The following is a 24,614-nucleotide window of genomic DNA, read 5'->3' as shown; positions in this document are numbered from 1 at the left end:
TTTCTTTTCTTTTCTTTTCTTTTCTTTTCTTTTCTTTTCTTTTCTTTTCTTTTCTTTTTAAAAAGATTTATTTATTTCTGTGAGTACATGGTTGCTGTCTTCAGACACACCAGAAGAGGGCATCAGATCCCATTACAGATGGTTGTGAACCACCATGTGGTTGCTGGGAATTGAACTCAGGACCTCTGGAAGAGTAGTCAGTGCTCTTAACCTCTGAGCCATCTCACCAGCCTCAAAGACACATTCTTATTTCTGTATTTTTTAAAGAAACCAAGATTCTCACTATACTTCCTTCATGTCTTTTTATAGCTTGTTAGCTCATTTCTTCTCATCATTGAATAATATTCCATTAAATGAATATACCACAGATTATTTATTAACCTAGGTTTTTGGTTTTGGGTTTTGGTCCTCTGGAAAAGGAGCCTGTGCTCCTAAGAGCAGAGCCATCTCTCCAGCCCCTGCATGTCTTTTTCATCCTTCATCTTATTTTATTTTTTGAGACATAGTCTCTCACTGAACCTACTGCTCATTGATTCCACTAGGCTGGCTGACCAATGGGTGAAAGATATGTACTGGTGTGCCTGGGTTATTGCACGGGTGCTAGGGACCTGAACTCAAGTCACCGAGCATGTGCTACAGACACTTTACAGATGGAGCCATCTCCCTAGCCCCCAAATCAGGTCTGACTTCTTTTTATGTATGTGAGTACACTGTCACTGTCTTCAGACACACAAGAAGAGAAGCATCAGATCCCATTACAGATGGTTGTGAGCCACCATGTGGTTGTTGGGAATTGAACTCAGGAACTCCATAAGAGAAGTCAGTGCTCTTAACTGCTGAGCCATTTCTCCAGCCCCGATGTCTGACTTTTTGAGAAACTGCCTTCAAAGTGACTGTACATTTTCTATTACACTGGCAGGGAAGAGTGGTGCTCCCTGAACATGCCTATATCTGGTTTGTCAGAGTTTAGTTTCTGTTGATTTGTTTTGTTGATTTGAGCCATTGGAATTGGCATGCATGGTGTCTTATTATTGTCTTAATTTACAGTTCCTTGGTGACACCTTGTCATGGGCTATTTATTATATGCATATCTTTATTGAAGTGTCTATTTCCTTTTCTTCCCTTAAAGAAGGATTGATTTACTTTTATTTTGTGTGTGTGTCTCTGTCTGTCTGTCTATCTATATGCTACTTGTGTGCCTGGTACCACAGAGGTCAGAAGAGGCCCTCAGATCCCTCGGAACTGTTGTGGATGGTTATTCACCACCATGTGGGGCCTGGGAACCGAACCTGGATCCTTTGCAAGAACACCAAGACTCTTAACTGCTAAGCTTTCTCTCTCTCCCCTGGCTTTTGGCTTATATTTTATTTTTTTACCCATTTAAACTGAGTTGTTTGTTCTTTTGTTAAATATTAGGACTTGTTAGGATACTCTGCATTCCCCTCCTTTATCAAATGCGTGCTGCGGACTCTCCTTTTGCCTGTGGCTTGCCTTTTATTCTCTTAGCAGTAACTTCTCAGAGTCAGAGGTTTTAGTTTAATGAAATAAAACTTACGTTTCTTTTTCCTCTATGGATTGTTCCTTCAGTATCCATAAAACCCACTGCAAAAACAAGGTTGCTTTTGTTGAAACAAAGTTGCCTGTAGCCCTGTCTGGTCTCAAGCTTGCCATTCAGAAGAGAATGGCCTTGAGTTCCTGGTTCTTCTGTGTCTACCCTTGAAAGGGAACTAAAGGCACATACAGGCCACACTCAGCAAAGGGCAATTTATCTGTGAAACGAACACCTGGGTTCTGTCTAGTGTGTGTGTGTGTGTGTGTGTGTGTGTGTGTGTGTGTGTGTGTGTATCTGTGTCTGTGTCATGTATGTATGTATGTATGTATGTATGTATGTATACAGGCTTGTGCAGGTGTGTGCATATGTGTTTACACATGTGAATGGAGGTCAGAGGCCACCGTTATGTCTCCTCTATCTTCATCTTTGTCTTTGAGACAGAATTTCTTATTCAATCTAGGATCTTATTCGTCTAGGATAACTGACCAGTGAGCCTCGGGGACCAACCATCTCCCCTGGACACTCCTAGAACTGGGGTTATGTGTAATCCTCTCTTTCCACTAGAACCCTTAGAATGCTCGACCTAGTAACGTTAAATTCCTAGTTCAGTAATGCCCTTTGCCATGTCTAAGAGTAGTTATGATTCTCTCTCTCTCTCTCTCTCTCTCTCACACACACACACACACACACACACACACACACACAAACACACACACACACAGAGTCCAGTTCTACTGTATAAAACTCAGTTCAAAATCAAAAACAAAAACCAACTCAGGACTTCATACATACTAGGCAACAATTCTACCATTGAGCTACAGCACCAGTCTTCTGGATTTTTTCCTTCTTGCTCTAGACATGCCCCTATAATTTTCCAGTAGTTAGACATGATGTGTAGTCTAATAGAGACTGAGGGAGACAGGCCTGTGATGATCGGCCTGGAGTTAGGCTGTGTTTACCATTTACGGTAACTGTGTCAAAGGCTTCAATTTCCTCTTTAATTTGCTTCCCTTGTCTGAGTTTTCCTAGAAACTTGTTTGAATGAAAGCTTACAGCTTTCTCAATTGTAATTCCCTGTTTTTATACCAAAGCCATGTTGATGCTGCAGTAAGGCTCTGGTAAGGGGAATCTTTGGATAATCTTGCAATTAAGTCTCTTTTGTGCGGTATGAGGGTGTGTATTTTAGTAGGCCAGAGTCCCTAGACTTCAAGATATATTTTAGCTTTTTCCCCTTCACTTTTGTGAGACACAAAGCTAAAGGAGGCTGAAGATGTCTAATTGGCTGTTCCCTAGGTAGATAAGGCTCCGATAAAAGTAGTTTCTTTTGAAGGGAGGCCTCTGCCACAGAGAACACAGTGCTCTAAAAAAGAATAAAAAAAATTCTCTTGCCTAGATCTTTGGACTCAGTTTGGTCCAGAAATGGGAAGTCTACACCCGGCCCCAGTGATTCTCAGGGCTTAAACATGTTACTGTGCTTAGCTGAGGCTGCCCTGCCGAGCTGTTTCTGTGTACTCTCTAACCGCTGTCATTTCCCTATGACCCTTGATCTCTAAGGGTTCTGAGAAGAGCTGCCACCTCTCAGCTTGTTCCTGCTTCCGTTGTGAAGTGGGGTCATGCCTTTTGAGCTTGGCACACAATTTGAACAGAAATGCAAAGTCATCCTAGTGAATTTTTCATTAGTCTAGAGAAGAATGAAAAGGGAAAAAAAAAGCACAAGAGTTTGTCTAAAGCTACACTTTAGGTTTTGTAAGTTAGGGTTTGTAAGTGAGTGAGTGAGTAAGTAAGTGTATTAGTCAGGGTTCTCTAGGGTAACAGAACTCAACTCCCCAACAATGGTCAGCAGCAGCTCTGAATGGAAGTCCCAGGACCTAGCAGTTGCTCAGCCCCACAAGGTAAGCAGGCAAAGAAGAGCAAATCTGCCTTCTTCCGATGTCCTTATATAGGTCTCCAGCAGAAGGTGTGGCCCAGATTAAAGATGTGTGCCACCATGCCTGGATCTGGGACTTGCTTTGTCCCAGATGACCGGGAACTCAGAGATCTCTTTGTCTTGATCTCCCAGCATTCATAGACACTATGCCTCTAGATCTCCATGGTCAGAAACTTGTATCTCTCAGCCTCAAGATCAGGATCACAGGTGAGCCTTCCAATTCTGGATTGTAGTTCATTCCAGATACAGTCATGGTGACAACCAGGAATAGCCACTACGGCAATTAAGTGGCCTGGCGCTTCCTTGAGGACAGAAATGATTTTCACATTGGAGCCAATGCTGGGTACAGAGGATGCTGAGCCGGCCTCTGAGTGAACAAAATCAGGCACAGGAGCCCCTGTCCCACAGTGGAATGAATATCAGACCTAGACGTTCCAAGGCTGTCCCCTACCTCCTGAGAAATTTGATCAGGTGGCTTTATAAGGATTTGGTAGAAAGCAGGAACTGAGGCTACCCCAGTGGAGGCTTCAGCCAAAGGACCACAGCTATTTTGCCCATTGTGTTCAATCCCACAGCTGGTATCCAACAACAGGCTTCAGGCCTCTCACAGTAGGTTCAGAAAACACTGTCTTTACCTATGTACTACAGTCAATGAACAGCGTGGCTTTATGAAAGTATTATTATTTTACTGTCTTTCATCTATCTAAGGTATGTGTAGTCTCCTGATTTTATAATTTTATTTATAAAGCTAACAATTGTTTTTTGATTTGATTCGACTTTTTTGTTCGTTTGTTTTGAGACAGTTTCTCTGTGTAGTACTAGATGTCCTGGAATTCATTCTGCAGGCCAGGCCGGCCTCGAACTCAGAGATCCTCCCGCCTCTGCCTCTCAAGTCCTGGGATTAAAGGTGTGCACCACCATATCCAGCTTAATTTATTTTTAAAGATATTTAGTTATTTTTATTTTATGAGGATTCACTTGCACCTTGTTTGTGCATCATCATGTGTGTGCCTGGTGCCCTTGGAGGCCAGAGAGTTAGAGATAAGGTTGTAAGATGCCGTGTGAGTGTTGGGAATTAAACCCGGCCTCTAAGATCAGCCAGTTCTCTTAGCTACTGAGACATCTCTCCAGCCTCTGTTCTTTTATACACACACACACACACACACTTGTTAGGGCCTGTGCTGACTAGTTTTATGTCAATTTGACACAAGCTAGAGTCATTGAGATGAGGGAACCCTGACTGAAAAAATAACCCACCAGATGGGCCTGCGGGCAAGCTTTAAGACATTTTCTTGATTGATAACTAATGTGGGAGGACCCAGCTCACTGTGGCTGGTGCTATCCTGAGCTGGTGGTCCTGGGTGCTATAAGAAAGCAGTCTGAGCAAGCCATGAGGAGCAAGCCAGTAAGCAGCACCCCTCCATGGCCTCTGCATCCGTTCCTGCCTCCAGGATGAGTCCCTGCCCCAACTCTCCTTAGTGATGAACTATTGTTACCTGAACTGTAAGATGAAATAAACCCCTTCCTCCCCAGCTTGCTTTTGGTCATGGTGTTTATCTCAACAACAGAAACCTTAACTAAGTCAGGGCCTCATTATGTAGTTCAGGCTGGCCGGCAACCCATCAAGTAGAAATGTAATAAATTTTATTTTTATCAAAGTAACACATACTTTTGAAAGCTAGTGTGGTTGCAGGCATTCTTCTCCTGATCTTCTAATAACTTCTCAGGAGCGGCAATGTGTAACTTACGGAGTTGTTCGTTCTGCTACTTTGCCCCCACATTTCCAGATACCTGAACGTTTTCTACAGCTTCAACTCAGATCATTGATTCCTGGTACCCCCCACTTTCTAATGCACCCATGACTGTGCCTGTTTTTCCGTTTTTGTATCTATATTATGTAACTTGGGGTACCCCTACCCTGGGTTAACAATTCGCTTTGGAAACTTTAAAATATTTACTTTTATTCCACACATATGGATGTTTTATCTGCATGTATGTCTATGTACCATGTGCATGCAGTGGCCAAAAGGCCAGAAGAAGGACAAGATCCCCTGAAGCTGTAGTCATAGTCATGTGAGTTCTGGGAATTGAACCTGGATCTTCTATAAGGGCAGACATTGCTCTTCACCTCCAAGCCATCTCTCCAACCCCTTAACAATTTGCTGTAAAAATAAATTTTTTTTATTTTTAAATGTTTTTTTTTAAATCACATTTATTTATGTGAGATAGTGTGTGTGTGGAGGTGGGGTGTCAGAGAACAACTGAAGGAATTGGTTTTCTTTCTGCCCTATTATCAGTCAGTCAGGGCAGAGGGCACTTCTGCCTGCTGAGTCATCTCACCACTCTAAATGGTTGAAGCGAACCATATGGTTAGTAGGCCACACACAAATAAACGACAACAGCAAAACCCACTACCACCACCACCACCAACAACAACAACAAAAAACCCAAGTTGACAAACCATCACTACCACACACAACCCCCTCCCCCTTTAAAAATTTGATTATTAAATCTGTTTCCAAGGCAAGGTCTCTACTTCACGATGGCTTGGATTTTATTATCTAGCCAAGAATGACCTTGTTTCTGATCCTCCTGCTTCCACTTCCTGAATACTGAGATTACAAACACTATCATGCCTGATTTATGCCATTCTGGGAATCCAACTCAAAGTTTGTGCTACCAACTGACCTATATCCCCAGCCCCCCAGAGGAAAAAATTCTATTGAACTATTATTACATCTGATGTATATATATGTATGCATATATGTATATATGTATATATACTTAGCATTCTGATTCATGATGTGTGTTTTTAAAAGTCCCTAGCACCCTTATCTTGCATCTCTGAGCAGTAACCTTCTGCTGTCTATTCCAAAACTAAGCATCCTGTCTGTGAGCTTATGCCTCACATGCTTTTAGAAATTTCTGTTGAGTACTTTTTGTTAAATAAATGATCAATATTTTTCCTGTATACCCCACATACTATTCCTTCAATTCTCCCAGGTTAGAATAAAACAAAATCAGGGGCTGGAGAGATGGCTCAGCAGTTAAGAGCACTGAGTGCTCTTCCAGAGGTTCTGAGTTCAATTCCCAGAACCACATGGCGGCTTACAACCATCTGTAATGGGATCTGATGCCCTCTTCTGGTGTGTCTGAAGACAACTATAGTGTACTCACATACATAAAATAAATAAATAAACCATAAAAACAAAAATAAAGTCAAAGTAGGCATGGTGGAACATGCCTTTAATCCCAGCCTCCAGAGGCAGAGGCAGGTGGATCTCTGTGAGTTCAAGGCCAGATTGATCTCCAAAGAGAGTCCCAGGAAGCCAGTGCTACACAGAGAAACCCTGTCTTGAAAAAACATACAAATAAACAAAACAAAATGGGTGTGTGGGGCAATAACAACAACAACAACAACCCCCAAAACAAAACCACTCCCTGCCACATCTTCTAGGTAAATATCTATTTCTGCCTCCTCCACATGTTTTCTTTCAAAATAATTATGTCATAATTTTAGTCAACTCCATATTCAGTGTTTACACATTCTTCTTAACTGAAAAACAAGCCAACAGCACCTTGCCTTAGCTCTGTTTCCTTGGCAGCCTTCTCCTTGTTGTACAAATGCCCTTTGTCCTAGAGAGAAGCAAAGCTTTATTTCTTCCCTCAGTTTTCCACCCTCTCCTCACTGGTCACTCCCTCCTGTATTACTGTCCTGTGATGCTTACTGTTAATTTTCAACTTGACAGAATCCAGCATGACCTGGGAGATGAGCCGCTGGGCATGCCTGTGGGGTTATCTCCTTTAATTCAGTTGAAGTGTGTCTTAGTTAGGTCTTCATTGCTGCGAAAAGATACCATGACCAAGGCAACTCTTGTAAAGGAAAACATTTTATTTGGGGCCAGCTTACAGTTTCAGAGGTTTAGTCCATTAATATCCGGTTGGAAACATGACGGCATCAGACAGACATGGTACTGGCAAAGGAGCTGAGAGTTCTACAATTTGATCTTCAGGTAGCAGATGGGGACGGTGTTCTATACTGGGCTGATTTTGAGCATAGGAGACCTCAAAGCCCACCCCCCACACTGACGCACTTCCTCTAACATGGCCACTACGATACCAACAAGGCTACACCTCCTAATAGTGTCATTCCCCATGGGCCAAGCATTTAAACACATGACTCTATGGGGGCCATATCTATCCAGACACTACAAGGTGTGAAGACTTGCCCAGTGTGGGCAGTACCATTCCCTTGCTGTGGCCCTAGACTGTACACACAGGAGAGGAGAACTGAATAGCAGTGTGTTCTCTGCTTCCTGATGGTGGATGTCAGTTGCTTACGCCACTGTTCACTTCCCTACCATGATACATGATTGTGATTTGGAATAAACCCTTTCTCCCTTAAGTTGCTTTTGTCAGAATATCTTATCACAAACATAGGAAAGGAAACTAAGACATTTCTTATTGCTGCTTCAACAATTGCTTACAACTTTCATTCCTATTGTGAAACACCTATTTCTCCGCCCCCTCTCCCTACAGTGTTTGAAAGTGTTGAGAATTCGAACACAAGGCCTTGTGTTCGAATACATCCTAGACAAGTGCTGTATCATTGACTGACATCTTTAGTCCCCAAACCAATTTGATTCTTCTCTCAGGGTTCAGTAGATGAGAATGAGTCCAGTGTGAGTCAGATCCCCTCCCCTGCTTGGAGGCTCATCTGGTAGAAGGGTGTCAGCTGAGGGACAATCCTTGCTGATTCAGATGTTGGATTTGAATCTATTTCCAGGTTCAGGAGATTGTGGCTAGAATTCTAATTCTACTTCCGGTAGCCACTTCCTTCTAGTCACTCTGTTCCTGGAGGCTGTCCACATTCCTTTGTACCTGCTCCTCCCCACTGCTCACCCCACAACAATGGTGGCAGGAATCTGCACCCTTCACTTTACACATCATCTCTCTGCTTTCCTCTTCTGCCATCTCTCTCTTTCCAGCTTTAAGGCTCCCTGCAGGAGACTGCTCTTCTGATCACCCTTGACTCACTCAGTTTATCTAGGGCGGCCTTCCCTACTTTAAGGCCTGTATCTCAATAGCATCTGCAAAGACCCTTTGTCGTGCGGCACAATGCATTCATAGAATGCAGTGTGGGCCATGAGCATCTTTGAGGGCCTGTTCTGCATACCGTATGCTTTCTTTCTGCCACATTAATCCAGTCAACAAATATTTATTAACCCCCCCTTCCTTTCCTCTTCCTTCCTTTCTTAAGTATAGCACATTGATGTGAGAGCCTGGAGCGAGAAGTCTCCTGTTGAACTCTACTGTCCTCAGCCCACTTTTTATTTTGAGACAAGGTCTCACAGATTCCTTAGGCTCGCTTGACTTCCATAGCTAATGACCTGTAACTGTGGGTCCTCCTGCTCTCCCACCCAGCTCCTTGCTGGGATGACAGGGGAGTGCTGCCACGCTTGTTTCTGGGTTTTGGTTGGTTAGATTTTTGTTTGAGTCAAGGTCTTGCTATGTAGCTAAGGCTGCCCTGGAAGTCAGCTTGCATCCTCTGTTTCTCAAATGCTGGGATTACAAGGGTGGGCCACCACACCCTGCTGTGATGACGTTGGTCTTACTTTTCTCAAGTAAGTCTCTATGCTGTGACAAAATCTGATGCCTTAATGATTCTTTTAAAGATGTTTTCACCTGCGTGTGGTGTGTGTGTGCATGTGTATGTATGTATAAATTAGAACCAAAGGTCTGGGTATATGTGTGTGTGTATCTGCATATGTATGTGTGTGCATGCATATGTGTGTGTGTATGATTAGAACTAAAGATCTGGGTGTGTATGCATGTGTGTGTATGTATGTGTATGTATGTGTATGTATACATGTATATATGTGTTATTTGCATATGAGTATGCATGTATATGTGTGTGTGCATACATGTATATGTGTGTATCGATTAGAACTAAGGGTCTGTGTATGTGTGTGCATGTGTGTATGTGTATACATGTTTGTGTATGTGTGTATGCATGTGTACATATGTATATGCATCTGTATATGTGTGTATGTATGTGTGTATACATCTGTATGTGTGTGTATGCATCTGTATGTGTATGTGTCTATGTGTGGGTTAGAACCAAGGGTTGGTATGTATGTATATGTGTGTATGTGAGCATGTATGTGTGTGTGTGTATGGGTTAGAACCAAGGGTCTGTGTGTATGTGTGTGTGTTTAGAACCAAGGGTCTGTATGTGCTTACATGCGCCCCAGTGTGTGCATGCATGTATGTGTGTGTAGGAGCCTTGGGGTCAGAGGACAGCCTTGGCGTTGTTCCTCAACTCTCACCTTGCCTGAGTAAGTCAGTGGCTCTTGTCCCACATCATTTAAGTCAGGCCACTGGATCTGTGAATGTCAAGAACATTTTTTCTCTGCCTCCTATCTTGCTGTGGGAATATTGGGATAACAGACATGTGCTACCACGTTTGGCTTTATGTCCTCGGCCATCCTCTCAACCTGAACTAAGGGTCGTGCACATAGATAAACACATACCACCGGGCCAAGGGCCCGACCTGCCTCCTTTTGGCCTGTATGCTTCATCACTCTTTGGGGTTCATTTAAAACTTATGATTATTCTAAGTAAACACCAAACAATTAGAGAATAATACAATCAATCCACATGTTTCTGTTGCTTGGTTTTATTTTTCTGGTGAGTAAGCAGTATTTTATAGCAATTTTCATACATTGTGCAGGTAAGAACTTAAAGAAACAGGCAACCATTTATCCCACTGTGACACATAAGAAACTGGCAATGGTTTTTACACAAGCTAGGTTTAGTTTTTCTACTTATCTCAAAAACAGCATTTTGTGTTGATTGCTTCATTAGGTGTCTTGCCTCCTCTTCCTGTGTGCTTTACTGTTGAAATAGAATCTGGATCTGACTGCTGAGTCCGCAAGCCCTCAACATATTGGAAAATATGGCAGCACCCTTGAATGTGTTATAAATGGATAGGTAAGTCTTGCGATAGACCCAGTTAGAGTCCAGTCCTGTTTGAGAGACTCTCACTGGTGGGACTGTGGACTTCTTGCTACACCACCGTGACAGGCGCGGTGTGCATCTGCTGGCTCCCAGTGAGTTTGCCCTGTGAGAAAATCTATCTTCTGTGATTGCTGTGCATGTGTGAAACTATATTTTGTCAACTCCTGTTCTTTGTCTCTCTGGTTTCCATATTTTCATTTCTTGGGGCTCAAACTGTTCTGTCCCCATGGGAGTTCACCATCACTTTCTTCAGACACACCAGAAGAGGGCCTCGGATCCCATTACAGATGGTTGTGAGCCACCATGTGGTTGCTGGGAATTGAACTCAGGACCTCTGAAAGAGCAGTCAGTGCTCTTAACCACTGAGCCATCTATCCAGCCCCCTGATCTGGCCCCACGGGACAGTTTTCTAATTTCTAATTTTCTTCCTCTCTTACTACTTTATCTTTTCATCTTTGGGTCTACCTTCTGGACATTCTTTTCCAACCTTTACTCAGCCATGTTGCATTCAAGGCTCGGAAATGGAAACCACCCTCAGTATTAGAAGCAGGAAAGGCTTGAGTATAGGAATGGGGTCTTGTGAACTGAGGACAGGAGTTCTAGTCTAAGAGGACTTGTTTCACCACAGCTGTGACTGAAAGGTCAGGCTGCTTCTGCTTCTTCTGAGGCTGTCACCATAACCACCTGACACGTGAGGATGGAGTGTGCAACAGATCCAGGATCTCCTTGAGGTTTGATTTCACTTGAGAGAAAAGCCAAAATGTCAAGCCTATGTCATGACAATTTACATGTCATCTTTTACATCTATCCTCTCTGGTTCAGAGAAGTCTATGAGAGAAATCAGAGACAGAGGTTTGTAGTTCTTACTGACATTGCAAGAGGATGCGGTGCCGCCGGGCGGTGGTGGTGCACGCCTTTAATACCAGCACTTGGGAAGCAGAGGCAGGTGGATTTCTGAGTTTGAGGCCAGCCTGGTCTACAGAGTGAGCTCCAGGACAGCCAGGACTACACAGAGAAACCCTGTCTCAAAAAAAGAGGATGCGGTGCCGAAGAGACCAGCATTCCCCTTGATTGCCTGAAGTGAATTGGAAGTCACTGGAAAGGTAACATTATGAATATAAAACCAAGCAAGCAAGCAAACAAACAAACAAACATTCTATTGAAGAGATGGCTTAGTAGTTGAAAGCACCTGCTGTTCTTCTAGAGGACCCAAGTTTGGTTCACAACACCCATATTGGGTGGCTCACAACTGCTTGTAACTCTAGCTCCAGAGAATCTAACGCCCTCTACTGGTCTCCATATGTATGTACACTCACATGCACCCCTCCATATATATAATTAAAAATGCATTTTAAAAAAGGCATTCTACTCCAATCCATGTTTCAATTTCATGATAGCTAAATCAGAAATAAGTTTCCCTGTGTTGGCTCTGTAGATTTCTACCTGCAGAGAGACTGACAAGACACTGTCATGCCCTGGCACTTCCTCCTGCTCTAGAAGCTCCATGGAGCTCTCTGTCTCTAGTCTCCACTTTCAGAGCACCAGCTGGGCAGGAAGAGCCATTAATTTATAGGGTGTTTATGTGTGTATTTTAAGACTGATATTTTTTAGCATTTCATTTTAAGTAAGAAAACACCTGCTATATTCTTTTTAAGTGATGTATTTTTATTATATGGTGACGCATGAATATATTTTCAGTGTAAGAAAATGAAAATTAAATATAAAAGTCACCTGTGATCATCACCCCCCTCATGTGATTCCCCCTCCCATGTTATTCCTCCCTCCAGAAGTAACTGCAGATCACTTGTATAGCAGACCTATTAACCACTGTAGGCGAGACTACACTGAAGAAAATGTCCCCAAGGCCTCAGTGCTTCATAATGATACAGATTTATATCTTGGCGTATTGGGGGAGTGTGTGCATGCATATGGGGCGCACGTGCATGTGGAGGTCAGAGGTTGATGCCAGTGTCTCCCTTCATTGATTTCCATTCTATTCACAGAGGCAGAGTCCCTCACTTAAAGCTAGAGCTAGCTGAGTTAGCTACTGTAACTAGCTAACTATCCCCAGGGTTCCCCTGACACTTCCCCCAGAGGACAGGGGTAACAGGCAGCTGCCACACACACCCAGCATGTATGTGGATGCTGGAGATCAGGACTTCAGCCATCAGACTTGTATAGCGAATACATTATCCACTGAGCAACCTTCCCAGCCCATTCACACTGTATTCTTCACATCTTTGTATGAGTTAGCTTCAGCTGTATTTCTGGACACAAAGGGAAGAAGCAGCCTGTACTGATGGCAGAGGGAAAAGCAAGAACACTGTGGCCTCTTAAAGCTTCTGCTTAGAAGTCTCCCATGTCACTGCCACACACAATCTCTTGGCCATAGCAAATTCTATATCCACACCTGCCTGCCTTTGGTGGGATAGGGGTGTATAATCCTTCCTTGTGGAAAAGTGGAGGGAATTTTTCCATAATTGTGGAACACATGAAACTATAAGACTGTAGCACTCATGTAATTTATTATGGTTCTAGTTTTTCTTCATACAATAAATTATCTCTAAACCAAATGTAGTGTTCTCATTAGGAGAATGTTGATGGTAACATGAGAAGAGGCTGGTAAGAGTGGGGATAGAGAAACAGAGAGACAGAGAGACAGAGACAGAGATAGACAGAGAGAGGAAACCATAATGTTTTAAGTCCATGATGTACAAATAGATCCATCCCTGTTTAAATCATCATACATATTGATATAGCATAGTTAACTCCATAAATAAAATTTGCTTAGCTGTTTTTCTGTTTGAAGGCATTTAAGCAATTTCTAATTTTTGACTCTTATAAACAAGGGTGTTGCAAATGACCTTCCACTTGCTCTTTGTGCAGATACCTGCCGGTGTGTGTGTGTCTGATGTGGGTAAGGCAATATGGAATTGCTGGTGGGCAGGTATCCATTGACTCTGGGCCCACTTATCTCCAAACCAAATGTAGCACTCTCATTAGGAGACTATTGATGGTAGCATGAGAGGGGGCTGGTAAGAGTGGGGTGGGGAGGGAGAGGAAACCAGTCCAGTGTGGTCCCATAGGGAAGGAACTATGGGAATATATGTCTTGCGTCACTCTTGTCTTTCTGTCTCCTACTGGGCTGACCTCAACCAGATGGCAGCAGAATGTGTTGATGAAGTCCATGCAAGCCCGTCTCATGGGACACAGAGTCATGGGACACAGAGTCATGGGACACAGAGGAGCATGAGGAAGACAAAGCGTAAGCACAGAGAGCCAGCTAGGATGTGTGTACCCCACACCCTCACCCACCCTCCCGAGGAAGGGTTCAACCATTTGCCCATATCATAGGTGAAAAATGGAAGTTTGTTGAAAATCCATTTTGTGTTGTTCGGTCTGTCGTCATGGTGTGTTTTCTTGTTCTTATGCAACCATTGCCCTCTCACTTCTATCAACAATTTCCTATTTTATTGGCAGTCTGTTCTTGCTCTGATTTCCGGGCATACGCTTTGTTTTCTGATGACAAGATGGATGGAAATAATTTACAGACCTGATGTCTCACAGCGTCTGGTGATATGTATCTTACTTTTGCTTTGGCATAGAAACACTCAAAACATTTAAATAGAAATCTCTTTGTTTAAACTTAAAATATGTTTTTATGTGTTGTTTGAGAATTTCATACATGTATCCAATGTATTGTGACCATATTCATCCTAGACTCTTCACTTCTATTTCTTCCAGGATCTCCTTCCCACTCTGTCTTTTTTAATTTATTCATTTAACATGTGTGAGTGCTCTATCTGCATGTACACCTGCAGGCCAGAAGAGGGCATCAGATCCCATTACAGATGGTTGTGAGTTACCATGTGGTTGCTGGGAATTGAACTCAGAGCCTCTGGAAGAACAGTCAGGGTTCTTAACTGCTGAGCCATCTCTCCTGTCCTGTTTTTTAATTTTTTAAAGTAACCCACTGAATCTGATCAGTGCTGCCCATTGGTGCTCGAGTATAGGCCCACTATTGAGGTGTGGTCAACTTACCAGAGGCTATACCCTTGAGAAAACTGGCTCTCTCTCTTCCATCTGCCATCAAGTGCTAGGAGTGGAAGCCTCACGAGTGCCTCACCCGTGCCTGAGGACCACTGAGTGGCCTGTTTTTGTACAGATCTTATCCAGGCAACCACAGCTTCCGTGAAATAATGTAATCAATACTTTCCTTTATAGCTGTTGTCTTGCATCGTGTCCTTCCTGCTCACAAAGGATCCATACATTTCCTTAATTCTTTCTTTCTTTCTTTTTTCTTTTCTTTTCTTTTCTTTTTTTTTTTTTTTTTTTTGGTTTGATTTTTCAAGACAGGGTTTCTCTGTATGTAGCCCTGGCTGTCCTGGAACTTACTCTGTAGACCAGGCTGGCCTCAAACTCAGAAATCTGCCTGCCTCTGCCTCCCAAGTGCTAGGATTAAAGGTGTGCGCCACCACCGCCTGGCCATTTCCTTATTTCTTCTGACACCGTTAGGGCTTTGATCAAATATTTTGGATTTTTGTTTGGAAATGGTATGAGATACAATCAAATTGATTTCCCCCCTCCAAATAGCTATCTGTGACAGCAGCATTTATTGAACAGTCCTTTGTTTCCACTACAGAAGTAGCAGGTAACATAAACTAAAACCCATGTGTACATTCTGGGTTCTGGTTTCATGGAAGCGTTTGTTCATTTAGGTACTGGTTTAATTCCTGAATGTATTTTGTGAGCTGTGATATCTGGCAAAGCCTTGCTGTCATTTTTCTTCTTTTTAAAGGTGCTTTTGCTCAGCCTGAACATTTATTGTTTCACAGGTTTTGAGTCAGATCTCCAGGTAGTCTAAAAGATATGAGAGGATTTTCTTGGAATTGCTTTGTATGTCTAGATTCATTTTGAGGAAATCAATGGCCTTTTGGTACTATGTCTTTTGCACTCAGAAAGGTAATGATGTATCTAGACCATCTGGTGAGGTCTCACAGTAAAGACCTGTGTTTGTTTTTAAAGACCTTGCACATTTTGAAGACCCTAGGCATTTCACCATTTTGTGGGTATTTAAAAATGGTACCTTCTGTTCCACGATTTAAAAATGCTTATTTGTTTGTCTTGAGATGGCCTTGCTGTGTATCCCTGGCTGTACTGGCATTACTTATATAGCCCAGGATGGCCTCACACTTGTGACAACCCTCCTGTTTAGCCTTTTTGGATAAGGTTGCGGGTGTGTATCACATACCCATCCTAAAAACTTGGTTGTTGTATAAGAGATGGCTTATATTGATTGTTAACAGCATCCACAGTCATCTTAGACACATATCTCTGGGCGTGTCTGTGAGGATTCTCTTGAGGATTCACTGAGGCAGGAAGATTGATGGTAAACGTGGATGGCATCGTTCCATGGGGAGGGGGGTCCTGGCCTGCATGGGAAAGAGAAGCCAACCAAGCACGAGCGTTTATTGCTTTCTGCTCCCTGACTGGATGCAGGATGCAAGCAGCCAGTTACCCCAAGACTTTGTAGCTAAAACTTCCCTGCCATGATGATTCTACCCTGGAACCTGAGCCCAAACTTGTCCTTTCCTAAGTACTTTTTGTCAGCCATTTTGTCTCAGCAATGTATAAAGTAACTAATATGGTATGTTTGTTCAAACTGCTAAAATCTCTCGGTTCATGGTGATTAGTTGACCGGCGTGGGTTTCAGTGTTTTTCTTGCATGCCCACTTGCCTTGCCCTCTCTCTTCCTGTCATGTGAGGATGCAGCAGAAATGTGACTGTCTGGAATCGAGGAAGAGAGCCCTCACTAGAACCTGGCCTTACCAGCACTCTGACCTTTGACCTCTGACATCTAGCCTCCAGAACTATGAGAAAGTAAAGTTTTATGTTTTAGCCCTCAAATAATTTAAATCTTTTAATGATACTTTAACTTTTACTCTTTATATTTTGCTTTTGTTAGAATTAAAAAGAATTAATTTCTCCCGACTCCCTTGCAGCTAAGGTATGTGATCTGCTCCTCATGTTTTGTTTTTTTCCCACTCAAAACATAGCTAGAGAAGTGAGCGGCGTCAAGAAGCATCAATTTGTGGAGAGTTAGATTTTTCTGGCATTTGTGGTGGATGGAGAGTATTGGTTTGGGTAGAAGTTCCACCATTCACTCCTAGCATTATCTCATCCAGGAGTAGATGGTCAAAGTGGTATTTTTCTGAGGACTATGTTTTGGAGCTTGTGCTGGCCAGTGTGTGCTTTTTCTACTAATAGCAACAGCAGCAGCGTTGTGGATTTAGCCCAAAGTGTGCATTATGGTATTTGGATTCCCTAAGTAGCACGAGAATCCCACATGTAAGATGCTGAGGGTTGGGCTGGGCGGTGGTGGCGCACGCCTTTGGTCCCAGCACTTGGGAGGCAGAGGCAGGTGGATTTCTGAGTTCAAGGCCAGCCTGGTCTACAGAGTGAATTCCAGGACAGCCAGAGGTACACAGTGAAACCCTGTCTCGGAGAGAAAAAAAAAAAAAAGAAGAAAGAAAGAAGGAAAAAAGAAAAAAAAAATGCTGAGGGTCCCTGCCCTCAGTTGGTTTCGATTGGTAAATAAAATTGCCAGTGGCCAATGGTTGGGTAATGAGACAGAGGCCGGACTAGGTTTCTCAGGCAAGGGAGTGGAGAGAAGGACAGAACTACTATGCCAGGCGAAGTGCAGGATAGTGAGACAGCCAACATGTAAGAGCTGGAAGAGTGACCCCAGAGCCCCCTTGGAACTAGGGCAACAAAGATGGAATATAGATTTTAGTAAGTAATAACTCAGAAATATCAGAGGGGAGGTGTTAGCCATGTGGAGGTTTAGGAGTGGCCCAGCCATTGGACTGATTAAAACATATTAAATATAAGGTTAAGTGTGTATGTGTGTGTGTGTGTGTGTGTGTATTTCCTTCGAGAATCCAAAACATTGGGTTGTGAGGAACTTGTGCTGCCATCGGCAGAGCAATCTTGAGTACCATTAATTGCCTACAGAAACACAGCAGAAAAAAAAAAAGCCCTCTTCCCTTCTACATAATATAAGGCCCGTGACTTGTTACCACGTGGGTGCTGTATTGGAGTTAGGTTGTCTGTGAGTAAGGGATGTGCTCAGGAACATTCACAAGTTTGAAGTTGGAGGCAGGAAGCGCAGAGTTGATCTCCTTTAGTCCAGCTGCTTCCTTCTGTATAAGCCGCTCTTTCTTTGCCTATCCCATGGTTGAGATGGCTCCTTCAGCTTCTGCCACTATCTTGGTACCCAAGATGTAAGGAAGGATGGAGGGTGGAAGTACGGGTGGTGTCCTGATGTTTCTTTAGGAAGGTTCTAGAACTTGCTATGTGATTATTTGATCTATACCCGGTTGGACAAGACTCAGTTCAGAGTGGAGTTCAGAGACCCACCACATATTCTTAGGGGTGGGCCATATTCCTAAATTCAAGAGAGATGACTTATCAATAGTCGTCAAAGCTTAGAATTGTACAGACTTACTTCTCTGGCAGTTAGTCTGGCTATCCAGGAGGAAAGTCCTTGCCGTCTGTTCTCCACAGGGGCTGACCCTACCCTCTGGGCAGCTCTTCTTTACCCAGCATCCTCAGGGCCATGAGTAATAAAGTTTCACAGGTTTTATAGCTTCCTTTTTCCTTTTCTTTTCATTCATTCATTCATTCATTCATTCATCCATCCATTCATTTGTTTTTTCTTTCTACATTTTAAACTTTTTTTTTTACCCATATGAATGTTTTGCCTGCATGTATATATATGCACTACATGCATGTCTGGTGCCCATAGAGGAAAGAAAAGGGTACCAGATACCCTGGAATTAGAGTGGTGTGAGCCATTATGTGGGTGCTGGGAATCAAACCCTGGTCCTCTGGGAGAGCAACAAGTACTTTAAATGGCTGAGTCAACTCTCCAGCCTCCCAGCCCCATTGTTTGATGATTTGGGGACTCTGGATTTCTCATTACTCTGTGAAAGAAAAAGGGAGAGCTTTCTTAGGGTACACTTTGTGGCATCTGCCACAGATGTAAGAGAAGTGCCTGGCCGAGTCCTCAGCCTTACATAGGACATCGGTGTCCCAAGGCTCCAGCGACATGGTATAAGAGGGACAGATAGTGTGTGAGAGTGCGAGGGCCATGCGAGGGCTGTGAGATGTCACCTGGGCATGACAGGACTCGTGCATTCATGCACCTGTGGTTACCTGCCCAAGACCTGCAGAAGATGGGATCAGTCAATACTGTGGCATGAGTGGGGAAGGGGCGCTTAAGGCCCGACCCATTCACAGCAGAGGAGGCTGCAGGAATGGATGTGAAGAAGTCGTTTTATTTAGGAGTGTGACTGCTGATAGACTCCCATGCTCTGGTGGCGAGTGCAACACATATGCACGTTCGAGCAGTACTAGACTCAGTGGATCATGAAACACAAATGCAGAGGGCGTGAAGGTTGGGGGGGAGGGGGGAGGGGTGTGGGGGAGTGGGTGAGGAGAGATGGAGGTGACTGTGATTAAGATACATTGTTACATGTATGAGCTAATGATTCTTAATTTTAATAAAGAAAGGAAAGTGTCTGGCTTACTTTTTTGCTACATAAAAACATAGGAGTTACATATAGTAGTTCTTTTTAAAAGATTTTTACATATATATGTTATGTGTATTATATATGTATATTATGCATGTATATATGAGATATACATATATATGTGTATATATACACATATATATGTATATATATATATATCATATGTATATGTATATAATTTTGAGGTGCTCTATCTGCATGTATACCTGCATGCCAGAAGAAGGCATCAGATCTCTTTATCAATGATAATGAGCCACCATGTGGTTGCTGGGAATTGAACTCAGAACCTCTGGACAAGCAGCCAGTGATTTTAACCACTGAGTCATCTCACCAGCCCAGAAGAAGGTCTATTTATTTATTTATTTATTTATTTATTTAGAAACAGGATTTCTCTCTAGTGCTTGCTGTCCTGAAACTCGTACTGTAGACCAGGCTGGCCTTGAACTCACAGAGATCTGCCTGCCTCTGTCTCCCAAGTGTTGGGAGTAAAGTTGTGTGCCACCACTACCCAGCAGAAGATGAGATTCTGAAGGTAACCTTTACAAACAACTCTCAAGCACAGTCATATTTTGACGCATTCTTATGTTGCCCTCTAAAATCTTATAAATCCATACCTGTCAGCTACTGCTGTATGACAGGTCACCTCCACATCAAGTGGCCATACACTCACACCCATGGATTCTCACATATGCTTCAGCCAGCTGACTGCTCCTCACAGGCTCGGCAGGCCTGGCAGGGCTTGGCCCTAAGCTGAAAGCAGGAGACAGGGTGGGGTGAAATATTTTCAGACAGTTTAGCAGGTGACAAATGCCTGTAGTCCCAGCAGGTGGCAGGTGTATCTGGGAGGACCAGGAGTCCAAGGCCATTCTGGATTACATGAGACCCTGTCTCAAGAAAATAATAATAATAATAAAAAAAAACCCTACCACAATATGGTTGTTTTAACAAGTTACTCTGTTGTATTAATTTATTTGAAAATGTTGAACAACTCACCAGTCACGTGCCATGGCCCTTCCTGCTTCTCTATTCACAGATGACTTCACTACAAATTGGCCACAGTACACTAGCTATTGTGGCAGACTGGATCTGGGTCATGAGTACATATGGACAGACCATTATCATTTTTTAAAATTATTTTATTTGTGGTGTGCGTGTATGCACATCATACTTATGTGGCGGTCAGAGAACAACTTGCAGGAATCAGTTTTCTTCCTCCATAGTGGGTTGCAGGGACCGAACTCAGATCCTCACACTTGCCTGGTAGGTGCCTTCAATCCACACAATGGAATGACCTTACTAGCTCCATTTTCATTCTTTAAAACCACAATCCAGGGGCTGGAGAGATGGCTCAGCGGTTAAAGAGCACTGACTGCTCTTCCAAAGGTCCAGAGTTCAATTCCCAGCAAACCACATGGTGGCTCACAACCATCTGTAATGGGGTCCTCTTCTGGTGTGTATGAAGACAGCTATAGTGTACTCGTCATATACATAAAATAAATAAATAAAATCTAAAAAACACCCCCACAATTCATAGCTACCTCTGTCGTCTTGACTGCTACCCTCAGGCCACCTGAGTAGCACTGAGCCATGCATTGAGGTAGGTAGGATGGGTGATGTGCACTCTGTGGCACACTGACCCGACCTCCCACTCCAGGAATCACGCTTTGGCTGATGGTAGCTCATAGCTGAGTCTGTCTGTGGAACTGTCTCATGGGTGAGGCGAGCAATCTGGTCTAAATTCACACGCCGGTCCTGAGGCAGCTAATATTGTATGAGGCAAGGTCCTGCCTCCTTGCCATCCCAGTTTGGCCAATGCCTGGTTTGTATATGTTTGGCCCAGGGAGTGGCACTATTTGGAGGCGTGGCCTTGTTAGAGTAGGTGTGGCCTTGTTGGAGTAGGCGTGGCCTTGTTGGAGTAGTGTCACTGTGGGCGTGGGCTTTAAGACCCCCCATCCTAGCTGCCCGGAAGCCAGTCTTCTCCTAGGGGCCTTCGGATGGAGATGTAGAACTTTCAGCTCCTCCTGCACCGTGCCTGCCTGGACTCTGCCATGCTCCTGCCTTGATGATAATGGACAGAACCTTTGAACCTGTAAGCCAGCCCCAGTTCAACGTTGTCCTTAGAAGAGTTGCCTTAGTCATGGTGTTTGTTCCCAGCAGTAAAACCCTAACTACCACACCCCGTATCACCTGGCACTTGCTGAGGCTGCAGGCTTCCTGCTTGGAGAAGCCCATCTTGGAGCCAGACTTCTTGGAATCCTGTTGACAACATATTCTGAAGTGAGGTGGAACTGGCTTTCATTCCATTCCCAAACAGACCGTCATGTGACTTTCAATATTATAAGGCACCGTAGGCCTCTGTGAACCTTGAGACTTTGATCTGAAGCCACACTAATTATAGTATCTGCCTTTTGCAGTTACTTTGCGGGTGAACAACGGCACATGTGTTTAACTCAGTATCTCCAGTGTGTCAGATGCTATGAACGAGCAATAACATGCCTATTTTGATTAGAAAATGACGCTTGATATAACTGATAAAATCAGCAGTATAATTAAGAGGTCTAGACAAAGGAGATGGGGTGATTTGTTAAATTTTTGTTCGTTCTCTTTTTACTCACTGGCCTGCCTTTTCCATCCCTACAGCAGACATGGACCTGTTATACTAACTTATGTCCAGCAGGTGGCGCCTGCACATTAGGCCACAGTCTTTGCTCTTGGAGAGAGCGCATTCCATTCTCCTCTGGCATCATCCACCCATCAAATGCGCATTATCCATCATTCATTCTTCCATCTTTTCCCTCAACAAATGCTTACCTAGTGTTGACTGCAGCCGAAGAGCAGCTTTAAATCCCATCTAAAGTATCATGGTGACTAGAATGTAAAAGGAAAACATAAATGTAAAAGTCCCTGGCAGCCAGTTGGGCTGTTGACACTGAGTCAGAGAGCAAACGATTCCTTTGCAGGAATCACTAAGGGGCATCCCTGCGACTATCTGCAGCTTCTTCTAATGGCCATTGATCTGAGACTAATTAAAATTGCCAACTAGGAGAAAGAAGAAGAAACTCTATAAAGGGAAGGAGAGAAGGAGCTGAAGGGCTAAGTGGGAGTTGGGGTAAGGGGACCTGAGTTCTGGAGCTCCAGTAAGAAGTGACTTTGTAGGTCCTTGACCTATGCAGAGAGGCCAGCATGCCCACCTGAATGCCAGGAGGGGTATGGAGTCAAAAAATACCTACCCTCGCCTGACCCCAAAACACTAGGAGATGAGCTTGCCTGAAGGTCATCTACGCAGAGCAGTTTGGGACTATCATAGAGGGCACCGGGGTTGGGGTTGTAGCTGGTTTGGTGGAGTTCTTGTTTAGCGTGCATGGGGCTCAGGTTTAGTTCCCAGCCCCATATAAACCAGGTGTGGTATTCCATGCCCGAGGTCCCAGCACTGAGGAGGAGGTAGCGGCAGGAGGATTAGAAGTCTAAGGGTTTGCTTTCTACCCAGTGAATTAGAAGGTGTCCTGGGCCACAGGAAATCATACTGGGAAAAGACACACACACACACACACACACACACACACACACATACACACACACAGAGAGAGAGAGAGAGAGAGAGAGAGAGAGAGAGAGAGAGAGAGACACTGTATGAGTGCAAGTCCCTTTTTAGAAACACTGACTCCTGCGGTTAACATCCTTTAAAGTGAATACTGCAGTAAGTTGGGTATGGTTGCACACACCTCTGATCCCAGCACTGGGGAAGCTGAACTAAAAAAAAAAAAAAAATACAACAACTAAATAAATATGGACTGCCGAGGTGGCTCAGTGGGTAATGGCACTTGACTAAGCCTGATGACCTGAGTGCTATCCCCAAACCTTATGTGGTGGAAGGAGCGAATCAATCCCTGAAGGTTGTTGTTTGATTTTCATAAGCGTGCTGTGGTACATGTGTGTGCCCACACACACACACACGTGCACAGGGACACATGCATGTCCACACAGAAATTTGATGTGAAGAATAAGATGAATATTGAAGGAACTGAGAGAAGAATTTAGATATAGATGTTTGTGGGGGGTGTGGAGATGGACCTTCACATGTACACATCGGTTGTCAACGTGGCGTCATCCCGAGCCACAAGATGTGGAGTAAGTTTGAGAGATGAGGCTGCATAGATGGCTCACTGGCTGCTCCTCCAGAGGACCTAGATTCAGTTCTCAGGACCCACATGATGGCTCACAGCCACTGGTAACTCCAGATCCAGAGGACCTAGATTCAATTCTCAGGGCCCACATGATGGTTCACAGCCACTGGTAACTCCAGATTCAGTGGATCCAGTGCCCTTCTCTGGCCTCCATGGGGACCAGGCATGCACAGACATGTGTAGTATACAGGTATATGTACAGACAAAACAGCTATACACTTTTTTAAGGTATGGAAAATTAGGTCAAGCATCCAAGAATGGCACTCATATTTACATTGGCCCTGGCATACAGGTATCCCTTGGCTGCAGATATTATGTTACCCCAAAGCTGACTGCCATTAAATCACAAGAACCAGCCCACACTGCTCTCATTAAAACCGCCAGATAACACCCTCCTCTTGAGTGTTCAGCTCCGAGTCCGAGGTCCATGCAGCAGGTTGGCAGAGCCTGCTGCCCGTGCACATTCTGGCAGCCAGGGATGCTTGGCCACTGGGCATATAGTGTTTTCTGTCATGCTTGGTGGTAACTGGACTCTGGGCCCTGAGGAATCCAATGAAGTTGATAATTCTCTTCAGTATAGCAAGAGGGTGGAGGGGTGAGGGAGTGAAGAGCATTTAGCGGGACTCTCTCGGTAACATTGTTGCAATCCTGACACCCAAGATTTCCCCTCTGCAAAACAGAATTCGTATTGCTTCCTTCCCTAAAACCCAGCCTGGAAGACTGAAGAAAAGAACACCTGCACAACCTTAGGGTTGTGTTGGCCCCTGGAGCTTTTAGTTACATAAGCCCTTCAGTCATCCTGTTATCCTGTTGGTTTTCCTACTCGGAACTGACAGTCATGACTACAGCCAGGGTGGGTGGTGCCTCATGATTGGGAAATGAGATGTACCTATCCATAAGACCCCAGTTCCCAGGAATAACCTATCGCTAGTGTTAACACCACGCTATGATTCGTCAATGATTTTTTTCAATGCCCTCTGACAGAACTGCCAAGAGGCAGGCTTGTAAGAAGTTCCTGGACTGGCTTCTAGGGTTAGAGTTTCATAATTTTGGGGCCATCAGAAGCTCTGGGGCACCAAAGATAACAGAGCACCCTGTGTTGGAAGTGGTTCCAGAGTCCAGCGACTCTTCCCCTAACCCCTTCCAGTTTAGGGATGGAACCCAGGGCCTCAGCAAGCTAGGGAGGCTCTCTACCACTTGCAAATATCTGTTGAATGAATATGTTGAAAGGTGAGGAAAGAATCCAGAAGGCGCTCATGGGACAGTAGCAAGTCGCCATCATCCTTCCAGCCGCCCACTGTAGGCTGTGGAAGCTCCAGATGTGAATACAACTGTCT

The 24,614-nt window shown here is 44.0% G+C and overlaps 1 long non-coding RNA gene across 2 annotated transcripts in view; it reads left to right on the top strand.

Annotated features, from left to right (window-relative positions):
* LOC143441489 (uncharacterized) overlaps positions 1-24,614 on the top strand; it is a 47,296-nt gene that overhangs the window by 4,063 nt on the left and 18,619 nt on the right. Inside the window, exons 1-2 of one of the 2 annotated variants that reach the window (XR_013108962.1) lie at positions 3,130-3,444; positions 10,347-10,472. This is a non-coding gene — a long non-coding RNA (uncharacterized LOC143441489). Of the gene's footprint in view, positions 1-3,129; positions 3,445-10,346; positions 10,473-24,614 lie in introns of those variants that run through there. The other variant, XR_013108961.1, reaches the window with a different exon arrangement.

The sequence above is a fragment of the Arvicanthis niloticus genome, chromosome 2 (assembly GCF_011762505.2).
Source record: "Arvicanthis niloticus isolate mArvNil1 chromosome 2, mArvNil1.pat.X, whole genome shotgun sequence".
Taxonomy (NCBI): domain Eukaryota; kingdom Metazoa; phylum Chordata; class Mammalia; order Rodentia; family Muridae; genus Arvicanthis; species Arvicanthis niloticus.
This window is presented reverse-complemented; position numbering and strand designations above follow the sequence as displayed.